Source organism: Colobus angolensis, unplaced genomic scaffold (genome assembly GCF_000951035.1).
Source record: "Colobus angolensis palliatus isolate OR3802 unplaced genomic scaffold, Cang.pa_1.0 Scaffold27, whole genome shotgun sequence".
In the NCBI taxonomy this organism is placed as follows: domain Eukaryota; kingdom Metazoa; phylum Chordata; class Mammalia; order Primates; family Cercopithecidae; genus Colobus; species Colobus angolensis.
The window spans coordinates 12,974,777-12,995,291 of NW_012115932.1; the positions used below are offsets into that span (position 1 = coordinate 12,974,777).

General features: G+C 41.9%; 1 protein-coding gene across 1 annotated transcript in view; it reads right to left on the reverse strand.

Annotated features, from left to right (window-relative positions):
• SLIT3 (slit homolog 3 (Drosophila)) overlaps positions 1-20,515 on the reverse strand; it is a gene marked incomplete at its 5' end in the record, with an annotated part of 639,532 nt that overhangs the window by 364,841 nt on the left and 254,176 nt on the right. The gene's annotated exons all lie outside the window — the stretch shown is intronic.

The window sequence follows — 20,515 nt, forward strand, 5'->3', positions numbered from 1 at the left end:
CATGCAGAAGTCTGGCCCACACTTCTCCAGCACAATGCAGTTTTTACTGTAGTGCTTAATCTGTTGATGACTTAATCTGTTGATAAAGCCAATCAATGGTTCCCCCGCCCCCCGCCCCGCCCCGCTTCCTAAGCAAATGACTTGCTCCACTCCAATCAAAAGGCACCTTTTATCTGATTCCTTTTCACTCAACTCTCCACCGTGACCCATATGCCACTTCATTCCACCTTCCCCCTCCTGAATGGAATAAGCCTGGTCCAATTTGCTTGTATAAACAGAAGGCCGAGGCAGGCGGGGGACATCACTTGGCCGCAGCGGTTCTGCTTTTTATACATTCCTCCTGCCTTGTTTCCTGAGACCTTTCAATACAGCCAGACTTGGAGGAGAGTTATATTAAACAGTTTGACTCCAAACCTAAACAGCCCCTGAAGCATTAGTGGTTCAAAGATCTCCTGGTGCATTTATGAAAAGCCATTGATCTGGGAAGAGGTGTTAGAGGACTTGAAATGCACTAAGAAAACTCCTTTGCTGGCAGGAGGCAGAGTGGTTTTCATTAAGGAACTGCCCTTTATCTCGTCACATTACTGACCTGCTGGAGCTGAGACGAACTGCTTCCTTTCACCTTTAAAGGAAGCTGCCTCTGGTCAGAAACTACGATAAGAAAGCATTCATTTTTAAGATACCCAGAAACGACAGAAGTGTGGCACTGTGGTGGCTTGGTTTTCTGAGTTTAATCCCCAAATATTCTTTCAATTGTAAACTTTGTGACCACTCTGATGCACAGAAGCCTTAAGAACGCCAGGGGTTATTTCTCCAAATGTTTGGTTATTAGTGATTGGAAAAAAAAAATCTGTGAATTATGTACTTCAGAGCTCAGGGGGAATTGAACTATCACCTAGAACTGGGTCTACTCTTAACTCAGGGCCATACATGTCCCAGAGGACAATTGGTCAGCTTCAGGGCTGTGGAGGCTGCCACAAATCCCATTGTGCGCTTACCAGTTGGGTGAACTGGGATAAATTCTCTTGTCTTTGCCATGGTTTTCTCATCTAGAAACTGGGCATTATGACCTCCTAGGGTTCTTGCAAGGATTAAATACAACACATGGAAAGTGCCTTGTACAGTGCCTGGCACATAGTTGGCACTCAATAAATGCTGCAATCATCCTTGCTTGTTATTACTATATTATTATTCAGGCAGTCTAAAAATTGTAAACCATATTTTGCATTTATTTGCACATGTCCACTTTCCTAGGAAGAGGTCCATATATTTCATTTTCATTTTTCCCAAAAGAGGAAGAACCACTAAGCTAGCTAGACTAGTAACTTCTTTAATTGATGAGTAAAATCCTACCCAGAGGTTTAAGTATTTTTTTTCGACCATCATATGGTAACATAGAGGCAAGGCGAAAGCTAGAACCCAAAATCTGTTGATTCACTGTCTACTGCTTTGCAAAAATTTTGGAAACATTAGAAAAAGCAGCCCAGGCCTTGCACAAATCTGGCCTATAAATAAATGTAGAATAGGACTGGACATATATTGGTGGCTTCAAGGCAAAGGGAGTGTTCAGGGGTCTGGAGGTGTGTGATGGCTGTGGAGCTGTGAAAACACCACTTGACATGTATAATCAACAGAAGAGGGGGTGTGCAAACCAGAGAGGGGGAGGAATGGGTGGGGACTTCAGGAAGAAAACACCCTGGTTGCAAATTCCTCTGCATTTCCCATGCAATAGCAAAGCAAGTTGATCCCATAAGCTATCCATAAGCTTTACCAAATCCAAGAGAATCTATGCATAGCTGACTTAGGAAACAGTAGATACTTTTTTAATTTTTTGTTTTTGTTTTTGTTTTTTTTGAGATGGAGTCTTCCTCTGCCGCCCAGGCTGGAGTGCAGTGGCCGGATCTCAGCTCACTGTAAGCTCCGCCTCCCAGGTTTACGCCATTCTCCTGCCTCAGCCTCCCAAGTAGCTGGGACTACAGGCACCCGCCTCGTCGCCCGGCTAGTTTTTTGTATTTTTTAGTAGAGACGGGGTTTCACCATATTAGCCAGGATGGTCTCGATCTCCTGACCTCATGATCCGCCCGTCTCGGCCTCCCAAAGTGCTGGGATTACGGGCTTGAATTCTAAGTGATTGTATCTCTTTCTCCAAGAAGACACAGCCACAGGACTTTGAGGTTTGCACTCTTTTCGTGTGCCGGGTTCCTTAAAATACGTTGCTATTTTCCTAGTTAATTTGTTCTCAAAGGGAGGCCCTGGGGCAGCACTATAGCTGTCACTGGGGGAACTTGTTAGAAATGCACATTTTGGGTCCTCTCCTTGGACCTACTGCATCAGAGACTGTGGGGGTGGGGCCCAGCAATCTGTTTTAACAGGGTTTCCAGGTAATTCTAGTATGCACTCAACTTTGAGAACCACTAAGTTAATTGGTATGGCACAGAAACCAAGCAAGAAATGAGGGCTTGAAAAAGCCTTCCAGCAACTGAATCCCTAGAAAACATTTTTTGTTTGTTTGTTTGAAAGAAACTGGAACTCGATTAGTAACTTAGATCTTCCTGTGTTTTGCAAACAAGAGATCTTGGAAGGAAGTAGAAAATCAATTTCAAGGCCTTTCATCTCAGTTACAATGACACATTCATTTTAGCATTGTGTGGGAAGGGAGGGAAGGAGAGAGAAGGCAGGCAGTGGTTTGGTTTGTGGAGAGGAATACACAATTCCAATGGAATCCACTGTAATTTAGGGGCAATTAGCATCTGCACATTCTCCATCCATGAGGCTCCATTAATCCAGTTAATCCTCATCTTCTAATCAAAAACAAACATCCTTGAGTGTACTTGGGATCCTTTTAACACGTTCTCCCCACCTGAATGCTGTCCTCTGCCTTGTAATCCAGGGCTTTTAGGAACCACTTCAGCTTTTGGAAAGGGGGGAGCTACCCACCGCCTTGGCTGGGTCCTGCCAGCCCCTTGGAAACCTGCCCTCTCCTAGGCTGCACCCTCCCCTGAAACTTGTTCTTTGACTAGACCTGCCCTCTCCCTGCTATTATTTAAGTCATTCTTGATACTTCTTTGCTATTCTGGGCAGCTTTCCCTGACGACTTTCTGACTGCCCCTTGGCTAAACACACAAGTGCTTGGATAATACTAATGCCTTGCATTGCTAAGTCACTTAACTGTTTTCCAAAGGCCTTTCCTAGTCCACTTTTCATTTGATCCTCCAAACTATCATAATATCATCACTATTTCTCCACTTCCCACCCACTCCCACCCTCCCTCTGCAATTTAGAGATGGGGGCCACTGAGGCTTCCAGAGGTTTTGTGACCTACCAAACCTGCAGCGCTAGTAAATGGATGACAAGCTAGGTTCAAACCCAGGTCTCCTGATCTGCAGGCAGAGATCTATTATAGAACACTGTCTCTTTCTGACCACCCACCTAAATCCATAATGCCAATGAATAATGCATTTGTCCTTTCACTGTGTTTATGTCTTTGGAATGTCTTTGTATCTATGGAAATCAGTGCATCTTCCTTAATTTAGAAGCCGCTAAGGAGAAGAAATCCTATCTGTGCAATTCAGGTTCAAATAATACTGTAAAGTACTTCTACCTATTCAAAATATTTTCATTTTTATTTTATTCTATCCACAAAACAATCATATGAGTTAAGGAGGATAAACAATATTACATCTATTTAATGGTAAGAAAACTGAAGTCTGGCCAGTAAAAGCAACTTATTGGCTCAGTAGAACGTGGTATGGTTGGGAATAGAATACAGCTTTCTAGTTTCTGGTGCTGTATTTATCTATTAGATATGTGGTTTTAAAATTGTGACCCTTGGGCTGTTGTATGCTTCCTCGTGGAAAGGCAAGGCAGGCAGGGCTCAGGGTATTCCACCAATGGTTTAACTAAAAGCTTTCCTCTCCTGAAAAGCAGCTTAGAAGCCCCTGACAGGCCCTCACTTCCTGTCTTGAGTATCCAGCATAGCGGTAGTACTAGTCAGGTGTAAGCAATGGCTTCAGGATAATATCCCTGCAGATGGCCCTGGTAAGCCTTGAAGTTTTTGCAAGCATTTCATACTTCCTGGCTTGTAATCAGGGTAGGCAGTGAAAACTGCACTTTGTCCTCAGAGTAGGAAAGTTACCCCTCAGCCATTTCATATTCTGTTCATTAATTCAACAAATATTTGTTGAGTTACTATGTGCTAAGTACTATGTTTGTGTCTGGGACTAGAGAGGTAAAAAAAAAATATGGACGTGATTTCACCTCTACCCTCATAGAACATGCCTTCTGATAGATCTGAAACAGATAAACTCACCAATAAATAATTCCAAATCATAATAAAAGCTATGAAGGAAAGAGCTGTTTGTTGCATGAAAGTAAGGAGCGGGATCTCACCGAAACAGGTGGTCAGGGAATTACAGTTCATGGAGGTTACACCGAACCTAGGTTTTCTTGGAAGAGCACACCTGCTGCACAGAACGGCACTGTCTAGCATGATGCAGCAAATGTTTGCCCTGGTTGAGAAATCCAGAGGAGACACAGCTGGCTGGGGCCCAGTGAGCAAGGACAGTGGCAGGAGACGGGAGACGGGGTCAGAAGGAGCAGGGCATCGAATTTATGCACAGCAAGTTAGGCAGCCGTTGCAGGGACTTAAGTAAGAAGTATCATGATTGATTGACAGTCATGATGACTTCGGCTATTGTCTGGAGAACAAATTGGAGCTGGTCAAAAGTATAAACAAAAGAGCTGGGAGGAGGTGATTAGGTGGTTTTCCTTTGTTACACAGTTAGAGGTGCCCTTGAGGGATTTTGTAATTGAATGTGGAAGAGAGAGCAGACAGCATGGACAAGACTTAGAAGAGTAAGCATGGTAGAAAATAAAAAGCACTACTTTGGATTAGGTGATGTGGTTCCAATCTTGCACCTCCATGTCCTGGATGTGTAACGTAGGACAGGCCACGTAACCAACTCCTCTGGGCCTCATTTTTCCCGTTTGTGACAAGGGGCTAATAATCCAAACTCAGCAGGTTATTAGGATGTCTAATTAAATAATGTCAGTGCAAGTCCTCTGTGAATGGGAAGGCACTGTGAAAATAAAGGGTGTCATTATCATTAACCATGTCCATATATACAAAGTAATTATAATTCTAGCTCTGAGTAAATATGAAAGAACTTTTTTTTGTTTTTTTTTAATTATTATTATACTTTAAGTTCTAGGGTACATGTGCATAACGTGCAGGTTTGTTACATATGTATACTTGTGCCATGTTGGTGTGCTGCACCCATCAACTCATCAGCACCCATCAACTCGTCAGCACCCATCAACTCGTCATTTACATCAGGTATAACTCCCAATGCAATCCCTCCCCCCTCCCCCCTCCCCATGATAAGCCCCGGTGTGTGATGTTCCCCTTCCCGAATCCAAGTGATCTCATTGTTCAGTTCCCACCTATGAGTGAGAGTATGTGGTGTTTGGTTTTCTGTAAAGCATTTTTTATCTCTGTATCCTGAAAGTAAGTTACTGGAAACCAAGATTTTTGTGTTCTTAGAAGTTTGGATTTGTATTTCATAAATCTACCTTTTTGATGCTAGAAACTTTACAACTGATGAATAAAAATCACTTTAATCTTTAGAACAATCACATTTGCTCAGAATTATAAAATAATCATATTTAGTTCATGTCTTCCAAGCCTTACTCATTGATGTGCCAGTCATTTTTTTTTTTACCATATATGTGTAAATAGTAACTTGATGTTTTACTTAAGTTGAATTTATATAGATTCCCCTCCATGTTTTATTTTTTATTTTTTATTTTTTTAATTTCAATGTAAAGAATACTACCTGTGAAGTCATGGAGTTGATCTGCTAGTTATTTTTTTTGTCCCAATTCACATGAAAATAGTTGCAGGACTATTAACATATAATCTAAACTATCTAATGGGACCTCATATAACACTTGTGGTGAATACTATGCTTGGGAAACAAAAGCGTATTCTATTCATTTTGTAAAATGAATTTTATTGTGTATATTGTATATCCCATGATATGGGATACAAACAGATAGTAAAAAGATACCATAGTGAAGCAAATTAACATAGCCATCATAAGTATCATTTTTTTTTTTTTTTTTTTTTTTTTTTGGTGGCAAGAGCAGCTGAAACCTACTCCTGTAGTACGAATCCCAAATACAGCACAGTTTTCTTACCTATAGTCTTCCAGTTGTACCTTAGGTCTCCAGACCTGGCCATCCTCTCTATCTGCTACTTTGTACAGACCTCCATCTCCCATCTCCTCCCTAACTATCTGTGCTGCCTGGTAACCACTGTTTGTTCTCTGTTTCTGTACATTTGGGTTTTAGTTTTTAGATTCCACATATAATTGAAATAATGCAATCTTTTTCTTTCTGTGTCTGATTTATTTCACTTAACACAGTGCACTCCAGGCTCATCTATGTTGTGGCAAATGGCAAGATCTCTCCTTTTTAGGGCTGAGTAATATTCCAATCTATACATATACCACAATGTATTCATTTGTCTGTCACCAGACACTTAGGCTGTTGCCTATGTTTGCTGTTGTAACGCTGCAGTGAACATGGGTGTGCAGGTCTCTTTATGAGGTGGTGATTCCATTTCCTTTGGGTATGCCCAAAAGAGAGATTGTTAGGTCATCTGGCAATTCTATTTTTAATTTCCTTAGGAATATCCATACTATTTTACCTAAACGCTGGACCAATCTACATTCCCAGTAACAGTGTACAAGGGTTCTCTTTTCTCCATACCTTCACCAACATTTGTTATCTTGTGACTTGATAGTTGCCATCCAAATGGGTGTGAGGTGGTATCTCATCTGGTTTTGATTAATGATTAATTAATGATGAATGACATTGAGCACCTTTTCATACACCTGTTGGCCATTTTTGCATATTCTTTGTAGAAATGTCTATTCAAGTCTTTTGCCCATTTTTAAATAGGGTTATGTGGTTTTTCCACTATTGTATGAGCCTTTTTTTTTTTCCTTTTTTTGAGATAGATTCTCACTCTGTCACCAGGCTGGAGTATAGTGGCACAATCTCGGCTCACTGCAACCTCCGCCTCCCAGGTTCAAGTGATTCTGCTGCTTCAGCCTCGCAAGTAGCTGGGACTACAGGTGTCCACCACCACACCCAGCTAATTTTTTGTATTTTTAGTACAGACGGGATTTCACCATGTTGGCCAGGATGGTCTTGATCTCTTGATCTCGAGATCCACCCACCTCGGCCTCCCAAAGTGCTGGGATTACAGGCGTGAGCCACCCTGTCCAGGCTGTTGTATGAGTTGTTTATGAATTTGGGATATTAACCCTTTACCATATATATATCTTGTAAATATTTTTCCCCAACCCATAAGCTGTTTCATTTTGCTGATTACGTCCTTTGCTATGCAGAAACTTTTTAGTTTGATGTGGTCTCATTTATTTGCTTTTGCTTTTGTGGCCTGAGCCTTTGGTGTGATATCCAAAAAAAACCTGTCAAGGCCAATCAATGTCCAGGAGCTTTTTCCCTGTATTCTCTTCTAGGAGTTTTATGGTTTCAGATTTTACATGTAGGTCTTTTATCCATTTTGAGTCTATTTTTTTTTGTGAGTGGTATGAGCTAAGGGTCCAATTTCATTCTTTTACATGTGGAAATTCAGTTTTCTCTGCACCATTTATTGAACAGACTATCCTTTCCCCATTGTGTCCTCTTGGTGCCCTTGTTGAAAATTAATTGACTATTAAACCATTCATAGTCTAGGTCTTTTTCAATATAAAATTAACAGGGCCTTCCACTGGCTCAGTGGTGCCTTGGAATCCCCCGGAGTGTTTCTAAAAGTCATGAGGCCCAGCTAGATGCCAGATCAATTAAATAAAAATCTCAGTTCATGGGACCCAAGCCTCAGTATTTTAAAAAATTTCCTATGTTTTTTTTTTTTTTGAGACAGGGTCTTGCTCTGTCACCCATACTGGAGTGCGGTGGCTTGTAATCACTGCTCACTGCAGCCTCGACCTCTCCAGGCTCAGGAGATCCTCCCACCTCAGCCCCCTAAGTAGCTGGGACTGTAGGTGCAAACTACCACGCCCAGCTACTGTGTGTGTGTGTGTGTGTGTGTGTGTGTGTGTGTGTGTTTTGGTAGAGATGGGGTTTTGTCATGTTGCCCAGGCTGGTCTTGAACTCCTGGGCTCAAGTGATCTGCCCACCTTGGCCTCCCAAAGTGCTGGGATTACAGGTGTGAGCCACTGGCGCCCAGCATCCCTAAGATGATTTTTATGTGAACTGAGAACCACTGACTTAAGATTCTTGGATGCCTTCTAGAACTTCTAGGATTAGACAAATATTGCGGATAGACTGTAAGAGAAGAACCTGGCTGTAGTGGAGACAATCACTGTTATGTTATCCAGAGGAGAGGGCCATCTTGATCAATAATAGCAACGGTAGTAGTAATACTACTACTACTGATGGCAACATTGAAGGCTAACTTTGTCAGTATTCTTCTAAGTGGTTTATAAGAATTATTTCATTTACGCCGGGCGCAGTGGCTCACGCCTGTAATCCCACCACTTTGGGAGGCCGAGGTGGGTGGATTTCGAGATCAAGAGATCAAGACCATCCTGGCTAACACGGTGAAACCCCGTCTCTAATAAGAATACAAAACATTAGCCGGGTGTGGTGGTGGGCACCTGTAGTCCCAACTACTCGGGAGGCTGAGGCAGGAGAATGGCGTGAATCTGGGAGGCAGAGCTTGAGGTGAGCCAAGATGGCGCCACTGCACTCCAGCCTGGGCGACAGAGCGAGACTCTATCTCAAAAAAAAAAGAAAAAGAAAAAGAATGACTTCATTTAATCTTCACAACAAGACTACAAAGTGAGTACCACAATTATCTATTTCCAAGATGAGGCGTCTGAGGCCCAGAGAGGTACAGTCACTTGCCCAAGGGCACACAGTACTAAGTAGTAAATCTGGAATGAGAGGCTCCCTGAAAGCAACCCCAAATTTCTATCCTTTCTTGATGGTTTGCTACTTGAAACAGTTAATATCGTAGTCTTGAATCCTGTTACGTCAACTCCAGAGTCTCCTTCCTCTGAGCCTTTTTATTAGACTTCTTTCTCCATCCCTAATTTTACAGATGAGCACATTTTATCGATGTGAAAATGAAGACCTATAAAGACTGTCCTATTTCCCAGGTCATATATCCAACTCCATGTGTGGTCCTGTCAAAGTGCCCTGACTTCTTTCGAATATGGTCTTTCTCATTTGAGTTGCAAAAATAAACCCATCTGCCTTGTAGCCATTAACACTGAAAGAAGAAGAGCCATCCAAAGGGTTGGGTCCTCATCGCCCTTGCCTTGGAGAAAGCGCTAAAGAGAGGGAAGGATGGTTTCCAGCAGTCCCTTAGTAGGATCCAGTTACACCCAGCAGACTTCAGTTTGAATAAACAGAACTGGATGAACACACCTAGGGAATCTTTGAGGCCAGCCTCAGTTTTTAACATCCAGCTACAGGGAGGTGAGAGAAGCTTCAGCCAGTTGTTTTCTAAAAGGGAGATAAAGAAACCACCCTCCAATTATGCAGCAAATTCTGCTTCACAATTGAATAACGGGCATGAAATCGGATGTTTTTCAAGCTCAATATAAAGCAGTGGAAAACCTACCTCCCCTCTCCCCCATAAAGAACATCTAAACGCACGGCATTTAATTTCCGAATTGGGCAATGTTCTTTTTAAGGGAAATGTTAAGCAGGGATTAGAGACATGATGGTCTGTGTAACTCTATCCTCAGTCCTTTCATTGTTAATAGTATTTTTTTTTTGGCGGCGTCTGTGCAGAGATGTGGGAAAAACCAAAGTCTTATGTAAATGAGAATCGACACATGCTGATAAACCAAACGCCAGACCTGAGGTCTTAATTACACAGGAGTCTAGATGTCAAAATGAATGCAGCTTATTGACGTCCAGAGACTTCACTCAGTATTAAGTTGGACGACCTTCTTCCGGGACCAGAGAGCAAAGCGCTGGTTTCTCATTACCCAGGACCGTGTTCACAAATGGCAAAGAGCTGTGTTCATGCCTAGACACTTTTCTGGGGGGAATATATCCCTGAACCACAACACTTAACACACGTGCTCACAATGGGACAAGCAAAACAAGATGTTTTCAGGTGTGGGCCAAACCACTGCTAATTGACCAAGGGCTCTTCTGAGCAGAGGTCCCTAACTGCACCCTCTCTCTCCACTCAGCCCCCACCTCCATCATGCCTATTCTTGTAGTCTCATTCATTGCTTCTAAGGCATTGCCATGGGCACTATCCAAACTTCAACAACAAATACTCCTGTGAGATACACAAGAGCATTAGTTGTCACTTTTTAATGTCAAGAAACAAAGTCAATAATTACTAAGCATTTATGTTGCTGAAGATGAAAACACTTGGCAGCTTGGGCAGCTCACAAAGCAGCTCCTGGTAGACAAGGTTTACTGGCCCATAGCTTTATTCGTTAGTTGAGACTATGGCTGTTATCCTAAGCGGCACAGGCTCTGTTTTTAAAGGGAGAGAAGGCTACTTTCAGGCTTGGGCATAACCAAACAGTGCTCAGTGGGAGTCAGGTTCTTTGCCTTGAAATAGAAAAATAATACACCCTTTCCCTCCACCTCAACTAATTAAAGTGTCAGGATGGAGCCCCAACACTGACTTGACACATGACATGATGTCTCGTGTAATTGGACGTGTTTCACGCTAACATCAAAGCCTCGTCAAGGATGATGGAGCGAGATGTTTAGTGCATGCCTGTTGCAGTCTGACATATAACTCCATCCAGCTTCATTCACAGGCTCTCACTCAACCGGGAGATTAACCCACTAGGCTGCCGAGTGAGAAGGGACAGAGCAGGCCCTGACGGGAGGCCTGGGATGCAGGGGAAATCAAAACAAGTCCACCTGCTTAAGGAGGACTGCTGCACCGTGACCTCGTCCTCCAGACATCTGTGGCAAGTGTTTCCGCAGCCACTGATGTGGCACTCGGCCATTGACAGCTGCCTTATGATTTCTTTTTCACAATTGTGTTTACACTATTGTTTAACAACTTTGTATAATAATCTCTTTTCACTCCAAATAAACCTTAGTGCCTGGAAGGCCAAGAGTATCTTCGGTATGTGTCTATCCTAGTAAGCTTCTCGAATGATAGAGTTTTTTTGTTTTTTTAAAAAATTTCCAATCTCTCATGTGCCAATACTTTTGTATAATTAAAATGTCAGAAAAATGAACAGGGACTAGAATGTTTTAGTAGTGTCAAATGACTATAAATGTGTCTAAACGTTTAATGTCAATTTCTCGTCATAGACGAGTAACACACAGTTTACTAACTGGTATGGGTCTATGGACCTCATTTATCATTATCATTGTACCAGCTAGAATGCCTGGTACAATAGGGAACAAAGAATATCTTCTCAATATGGAACTGCTGATCGAATATGTGTATGAATTATAACATATATACACATATATACACATATAATGTATATATGTGGAATACATTTCACACCAAATACTGGTATATGCACATACATTCAATCAAATTATACTTTATACCACATCATATGTGTAAATAAGAAGATGGGGTTACAAAAGGAAGACCTATACCTAGGTTTTTTAAAAAGTGCATTAGGTAATGAGTTGGCACCATGACGCACTCTATGGGAAGGTACAGGTGGACAGGGAAGAATGACTGAGCAGTGCCTATCCTGTGCTCCATGCTATAATTCTCCAAGCTTTGTGTGGGACTGGTGCTCACACCCATATTTACCGAAGAAGCAATGAAGCTCACTGAGGCTATGCAATTTGCCGAGGTCACTCTGCTATTTAGTGATGGAGATGGGATTCAGGTACAGGACTGTCTGGCTCCACAGCCTGCATTCACATGAGTTCAGTGGTGTCACAGGGAACTATGCTTTGTTTATATTACAGAGAGTATGAAGAGAATGGATGTGTTCCTACCTCCCCCTCCAAGCAAATACCACCATAAAATAGTCACGATGGGCTGGCCTGGGAAGGTTTTGAGTGAGAACAAGTCCAACTGATGAACTTCTAGGAAAAGTTTACTCCCTCCTAAGAAAAAAGCATGGAGAAAAGATGACCCCCTTCTTCAGCTGGAGATTGAAACATTGGGATAGGATGGCCAGGACATCCCCCAGCTATTTTAGACCCAGTTTGAGGATGGTGTTGCACACTGGGAAAGGGAGCACACCAAGATGACCACGAAGAAACAGAGGAAGTACGTTACCCTAAGGGGTACAGGCTCTGCATTTAAAGAGAGAGAAGGCTACTTTCAGGCTTGGGCATAACCAAACAGTGCTCAGCGGGAGTTAAGTTCTTTTTTTATTTTTCTTTTGAGACGGAGTCTCACTGTCGCCCAGGCTGGAGTGCAGTGGCCCCGTCTCGGCTCACCGCAAGCTCCGCCTCCCAGGTTCACGCCATTCTCCTGCCTCAGCCTCCCAAGTAGCTGGGACTACAGGTGTCCACCATCATGCCTGGCTAATTTTTTTTGTATTTTTAGTAGAGACGGGGTTTCACCATGTTAGCCAGGATGGTCTCAATCTCCTGACCTTGTGATCCGCCTGCCTCGGCCTCCCAAAGTGCTGGGATTACAGGCGTGAGCCACCACACCCAGCCAGGAGTTAAGTTCTTTGTCTTGAAATAGAAAAACAATATACCCTTTCCCTCCACTATCGCTAATCAAAGTTTCAGGATGGAGCCGCAACACTGACTTGAGACATGACATGATGTCCCATGTAATCAGGACGTCTTACAGCTGGAGCATCCCCTATCGAATGACTCCTTATTATGTGACACAGTACATTGTCTTATTAAAATGAATTCAAACAGGGATTGTTCTGTTACTTGCAGCCAAAGGCACCCTAACTAATGCAAGCTCCTCAGGGCACAATACAATACTGAACTTCACTATCCTGTTTAACAAAAGCCAATGTTTGATTCACATTGTTGAGTCAGAATTTCAAAGGATGCTATCATTTAGCGTAGAGCAGCAACCATATAGCAGCAACATATATTTTTGAAATCACGATTTAAAATAAAATTTAGATGCCATGAGACCATTGAGATGAGACATAAAGAGTTTAACTTGGAAATAAAAAAGCCCTCACAACATGTAATGTAATTCCTACTGACTACATTCAGGGTTTCATTCAACTTCTGGGACAGAGTATATCAAGGCATGTGGAATCACAGCCCATGAGCTCTGTTTAGGCATTCCCCTGCTTCTTCCTGCATGTTTACACAACTTTAATACTTTTCTATATTGGCTCAATAAAGCATTTTTCTACTGAGATGGCATTGCTCGTCTGTATTTATCCCACAGCGAGGAGGCTAACTTATCTTAACAGTCCATTTTGGTAACTATAAAGCTGACAAAATTGTGCATAAACAGCTCAAATATTTCTCAGGAAATAAAACTGGAAAGAAGAGGCCCTTGTTTCAACCATTTAAGACAGTCTTGCATATTTAGAGATTAAGGATAAGGTGTGGGTTTCTTCTTTCAGCTAAAACCTCATCCCCACCCTGCCCTTGACAACTTAATTTCCTGTCCTCTTTGGGAGACAGACGGATGAATATTTAGAGTAGAACATGATTGTGATTAAACTTCTAAATGTATCTTCATCTGGATTCCAGCTGGTGTGGCATCTCAATTACTCCTCCATTCCCCTATGGAACTGTCTTATTGATGTAGTAAGCTTAGCATGATGGCACTGGATTAAAAATCTCCTAGGACTCTCCAATCTTCTCACCTCAATCAATTATCCCTTAATGAAAGGAAAAAAAGGTCTTGTGCATATACATTATGACCTGTAGAATCCTACCAATAGGCATCAGGCCATTGCTGATTAGCTACCCATAAAGAGCAACAATCTTTCTTAGAGCTGGCTCATTTCTCCTACTCCCGACCTCTGCAAATGATGATCAATGCATTAATGTGAGACTGATAAACTCTGAAGAAGGCAGTGATTCATACGTGTACTATCAATACAATATGAAGAGAGTTGCAAAAATGTTCAGCGGTCCACAATTTGTTTACTGGATGAACATTCCACATTTGTCACTGTTTCCATGATTCCTAGTATCATATGCCCAAACTCTGGTAGGTTTCAGAAGTACAGTATCATTCAGATCAATTCTGATACCTGGAATATTCACCTATTATTTCTTCAGTAACACTTCTTTTGAGACATGGCCCCAACTACTTTACATGGCTCTGTCATTCATTTGCTCAATCATTTATTCGACAAACATATACTGAGCACTTAGGCTGTATACTGAGCACTGGGGGTAAAGATGTGAACGAGACACAGTCCTTGTTCTCATGGATCTCAATCTAGTGGAGGTGACAAACATTCACACAGGTCATCACAACTGAGTATGATGAGTGCCGGATGGAGCTGAGTACCAGATACTATGGGAGTACAGCAGAGTGGCATCTATCATGGATTTGGGTTGACAGGGAGACAGCAGGGAGGGCTGTTCAGAAGGCTGTTCAGAGTTTTTCCTCTTGTCTATTACATTTACAGTGTTCTCAGCACTTACACTAAAGCTTCTATAGAAGAATTAGTCCTACAGTGCCTGTCCTTCCTTCCTTCTGAAATGTAGTTATATAAGTAAATGTCAGATATTCTTCAATTCTGATAATATAATGAAACGTTGGGAAAGAAAGGCAGGCTTAAAGCTACTTTCTACTTTTTTTCTGCTACAAATATATATTACAGGAGTTTGAAGAATGGAAGCAATCTGTGTAGATTGGAGTATTTGGGAGATGCCTCAGAAAATAAAGAGACTGAGTGTGCTCTCTAAGGCGAACAATGAAGTCAGTACTTTCCACTTCTGTTAGACAGGACCCTATTTCCAGCAATCAGACGCATGAAGATAGTTCCTCTTAGGAACCCAAGTGGATAGGTATAGGGCCCCAAGATCTCTTCCTGGAAATGAATAGGAAAAAATAAGCTATTGATCTCCTCCCTCATTTAAATATTACAGTTCTAAAAAAGGCACTTCTCTGTAAGAGTGGAGTATACTTCTCCCACCTGTCTTCTTGGTTTGATGATTGCATGTATAGTGCTGTACACAGGGCATAGGCAAGGAAAATGGAAGAGGAAGGGTGGATATCATAGAACAGTCCAGTTCATAATGGTCTGTTGGAGAATTCTCAAACTCCCCAGAATCACACTTCCAGACAGTGACAAACAGAGCTCCTCAATACCTTCATACAGAAACACTTTAATCACCCTACACATTAGAAAAAAGAGTCCTGAGAAACCAGAAGAGGTTGGAAAGGTATCTTGGAGTTCCAAGAACTCACGAAAAATTAATTCAACCCTCAAAGTCAGCACCAGTAAGGACTGTTCTACGTAACAAAAAGTTCTCAGCTGCATTATTTAAAACATTGCTTTGGACTGACCAAATAATTTCAAAGGCTCCACTCTTTGCATTAGATGTTATTAAAGACGAATGTGCTAAAAGGGTCCTCTCTATCAAATCCGGTGCCCATCAGCTCTCCCAGGGTTATAATTGAGATCCTTATTACAGTGAGAGCACTTTTGCTTTCAATTTAACCTAAACGTTTTTGTGAGATTTCCCTTCAAAGCCTGATGGAGAACGAGATTAGTGAAATCAGCCCTGTTCTCCCAGGAGCCACTAGCTCCTTTGACTCAGAGACCTTGGAGCTCCCTTATACACTACGGTCACATCAAAGGGGCATTTTGTTGTTTGTTTGTTACACCAGCATTTGCCAACCCAAGAATCAAGCTGTTTTTTAAGTAGAGGCAAGAGATGGGGGTGCTGGGCTTGGGATTCTGAACAGGTGTGTAACATTTTAAGAAATTCTGTTATTCAAAAATAAGCTATAAAAACAAGGAAAACTGGAAATGATCTATTTACAAAAGAGGGCTCACTATGGGCTTCCTTAAAAATCAGCTCCCTAATCTAGTTAATGTTTCATTATCCATAAAACAAAAGGGTGTTTACTTGCAACATTTTTGGAATACATCAATTATTTATAGAATGAGACATCTTTCGTACTACTACTAATGGCTTCCTTTATTGAATGCCTCCTATTTATGTGACTGTCTCTGTACTGACAGTTTATATAAGTAATCTCATTTACTTCTCAAAACAGCCCTGTAACCTACATATCCGAATCTCATTTTATACTGGAGAAAAAAATGACTTGCCCGAGGTCATACAGTCAGTGCAGAGCTGGGATTCAAAGGCAAAGTCAGTTTTGCTTTGCACTTCACTGTTTAGGTCTTGTTAGTAATGCGATTCAATGGTCATATTTCAAAGCATCATTAATTTGGGCTGGTTGAGACACATTATAGTTTAAATTTGCTAGAAAAGTTTGAATTACAAAATATCCACAGATTACCCACAAGTACACATAATGAGTTGGTAATTTCACTGTTTGATGCAGATCCTTCAGGACTTCCTTCAATGATAAGAATAATTATAAGTCATAACCCCAGTGTATAAAGGCAATAGAAACACCCAACTAAAATGCATGAAAATACTTTGTTCCCTTAAGTTGGTTAAGGATAACTTGATAACTTGCCTATCAAACTCTCTCTTGAAAACACTTTATATGAGATATGTTCAAGGGATCATGAATTTTTGAGTAGTAGGCCTTGACGTGATTATGTTCTGACTTTAATTTCTTTTAAACAAGAGCTCTTTGTATATTTCATTAACCTCTTGGTTTAGCAATAAAGAGAAACAAGAGACTGTGAGAGAAAGCAATGAGTTTCTCCACTCCCCGCTCCAGTTGTCTGAGCAGGAAGAGTGGCTGATTTAAGAGGGAACAGCTATCTCTGCCTTACCAAAGGTAGGCCTTATAATTAGCAAACAGCAGTGAGAGTCATCTGAACTGGGAGCTCAAGATTGGGATGATGCAGACTCTGGTCAAGTCAACAGTAAGAATGATATAACTATGCCAGAACATGTTAAAAACTGTTCATATCTTCCTTTCCATTCTAGGAAATATTCTGGATCCCAGATCAGAGGAACTTATTCTGATAGCAGCTTATCCTGAGTAGAGAGAAGTAGTAGACAAAGCCTAGAGTGGCCAAATCAATGCACAGAAGCAAGGACACCACCTCACACCCACCAGGATGTCTATGCTAAAAATGAAAAGGACAATAATAAGTGTTGACAAGGATGTGGACCAACTGAAACATGCGTACATTGCCGGTATGAATATAAATGGTGTGGCCATTGTGGAAAACAGTTTGGCAGTTCCTCAGAAAGTTAAATAGAGAATTACCATGTGACCCAGTAATCCTGCTTCTATGTATCTACCCAATACAACTGAAAACATACATGCACATGGAAACTTGTACATCATTGTTCACAGCAGCATTATTCCTGATAGCCAAAAAGTGGAACATGCAATGGAATATTATTCAGCCATAAAAAAAGAAATGAAGTATTGATACATGCTGCATCACAGATGAATCTTGAAAACATGCTAAATGATAGAAGTCAGACATAAAAGGCCACATACTGCAGGATTCCATTTTTATGAAATACCCAGAATAGGCAAATCCATAGAGACAAAAAGTAGATTAGTACGTGCCAGGGGCTGGAGGAAGGGGGAGATGGGGAGCAATTGTTAATGGGTAGCAGATTTCTCTTTGGGGTGATGGGACGCTCTGGAATTAGACAGTGGTGATGGTCACACAACATAGTGCATAGACCAAAAAGCACTGAATGATATAATTTAAGATGGCAAATCTTAATGTTAAATTATATCTCAGGAAAAAAGAAAGGGCCAGGGTTGCTAGAAAGAGAATATCTCCGAACAGGAGGGCTTCCCCCTTTTAATTCAACTGGCTTGCAGACCCCCGCTCTGTTTCTGGGCCTGGAGAAGGATAGTGCTTATTGCTGCATTTTTTGATCATCAACAACAGTGTAAGCTTCCTTAGCTCCCCACTGCTCATGCTTCCCACTCTGAAGCAGCAGCTTTCTGTCCACCACGGGATGAGAACTCCTCCTCCATGGTTCACAGGTTTCTCTGAGATGAGGCAGCACCAGAGATGTGGGGTCACGCTAAGGTTTCATACAAGAACTTCAAGTATTCAGCAGCAGTGGGGGATTGCACAGCTTAAAGGGTTTTAGACCATTTGTGACAGCAACAGAAGATGACAATGCATTCCTGTTGTGCCCTGCTATGCGAAGCAGACCTTAATTTGAGACAGGGATGGGGGTTGGGAAGGGTGACTCCTATAGGCTGGAGCTGCTGGTGAGATGAAAACCCTAAACGTGCAACTCGGGCACAGCTTCACTTGCTACTTCCTCACTGCTCGGCTTTCCCTCACACCTAGAAAATCCTCTGAGTTGCTGCTTCAACAGGCAGCAAAAAAGAACTTCTATTGTTACTTCAAAGACTTTCTCCAAGTGTAGTCCATGCAGAAAAAAATAAAAAGAACTGAGATGATGTAGTTTATTTCCTAGAAACATTGGTATTTCGAGACCTGGGTGCACCATCCACATTTTCCAGGGAATTGCCTGACACATTGTAGGTACTCAACAGATGATTTTTACTGAATGAAAGAATGAATGAATATGTGTATATTGAGTATTTACTATGCGCTAGGTGCTGTACTAAGTTTTTACATCATTATCACATTTTAAAGGCACAGAGGTGTACAGTGACTTGCCCAAAGTAAAACAGCTTGTAAACTGCAGACCCAGGAGCCAAACTATAGCAAGCTCTTCCATCCTACAGGAAGCATTCTCTCCCTAATTAAGATGAGTTAGTGGCCTATACTCCATGTTCCTATAGCACCTAGTGGGTCCTCCTATTTTAGCATCCACCGTGTCAAACTGTTAAGTTTGTGCTCACTTTTCATTAATTTCGCCCACTACATTTGGTGAGTGCTTAGACGCAGTAACTGACTGTGTTTTGTGCATTGCTGTATCCCTCGGGATACAACAGGCACAGTACTTAGTATAATAGATCACTCACTATGGACATATTGAATTAATGATTGAATTTATCACTTGATGAGTGCGAGTTACACAGACTGAACAGGGAAGCCTGAGTATGAGAAGGGTTTGATGATGGGCAAAGAAGTAGGAGAGAGTGAATGGAGGGAGACCCCTTCCCTACCCCCAAAAGGTGCCTTATTTTTGTGCGTCGGTATAGGTAAAGAGGTGGTATTGCCTAGAGGGACTGTAACTGGCCAGGAATCACAAAGCAAATTAGGGGGCACCAGGGTCTGACAGTGAAACATCTGTACAGCACATTGTGAGCGCCAGATGAAAGGCATGCATAGAAAAGCAAAGATCACAGCACTATTTTTGCAGAAATGAAACATTCCTAAACTAACACAAGAAGGGAGGTGAGACTCCAGAATCAGATACACTGCAGAAGATATAGATTCCCTTTGACATTGCTTTAAAAGCAAGTCAGTAGCTAAGTAAATAAGAATAAAATGCAAGAGAGAGCAACATTCTCTTTGGATATTTAAAATGTCTCCAGATCCATAATCCTATCCCTACACTTGGAGCAGATCGGAACTGGGAGGTAAACTGCACATTTAGGAAGGCATGAAGAAAGCCACGAAAGGGTTGAGAATCACTTTCTCCTTGCTCTGCACCAAAAATACATTCCTTTTGTGTGCTGGAGACTGACTGTTCAGCAGAGAGCAACGGTGTCCCCCAGCCTCCCATAAACGAAGGCTTGCTCTTATCTCTCTATCTTCCTTCATTGCAGAGCATGTTCTTGAGAGTATTATGAGCCCTGTGTGTGTAAAATTAAAATCAAAAGTGATTTCTTCTTAGAGATAATTCTTCTCCTCCCTTTTCTGCACTCTTCCCAGCACCCCTCTGCTCCAGAGCCCTCTCTCCAGACCTGGCCCCTACTCAGCAGCTGGGAGCCTGTATCAGACTGCCAACACCACCATTTGCTTTCTATATTCTAGACTCTTGCCACAGGGTGTCTACTCTGGCCACAATAAAGACATACTAATTCTGACATTACTTTTACTGTCAAGTTCATGAATTTAAGGAGGATTCAAGTTCTATTTGTAGACTGGAGAAGCAAAAACAAAACCAAAAAAACCCCAGAACAATGCATAGCTGCATAATTTGCTTCCACACCTGGATGTCCTGCAGATGCCCCCAACTCAACAGGACCAAAAGTGCGCTCAGTGACTCCTCCCTAGCCACCTTCTTGAGCCTCCTCTGGATCCTCCTGCAACTATCCTCCTCATCCTGGTGAACAATGTCCCTCACTTACCCCACCGCTTCAGCTAAAACCCTCATATTCATTTTTCCCTTGACCTCGTCTCCCACTTTCAAATCTGTCTCCAAATTCTGCTGATTTTACAGCTGAAATGCCTTTTGAATCTAACCATTGACCCCATCTCTGCTACCCACTGTCCTAACACAGGCCCTTATTCCCATCTTTATTGGGGTCCCTGCCTTCAGTAGTCTCCAGAGGTCTTTACGGCACACT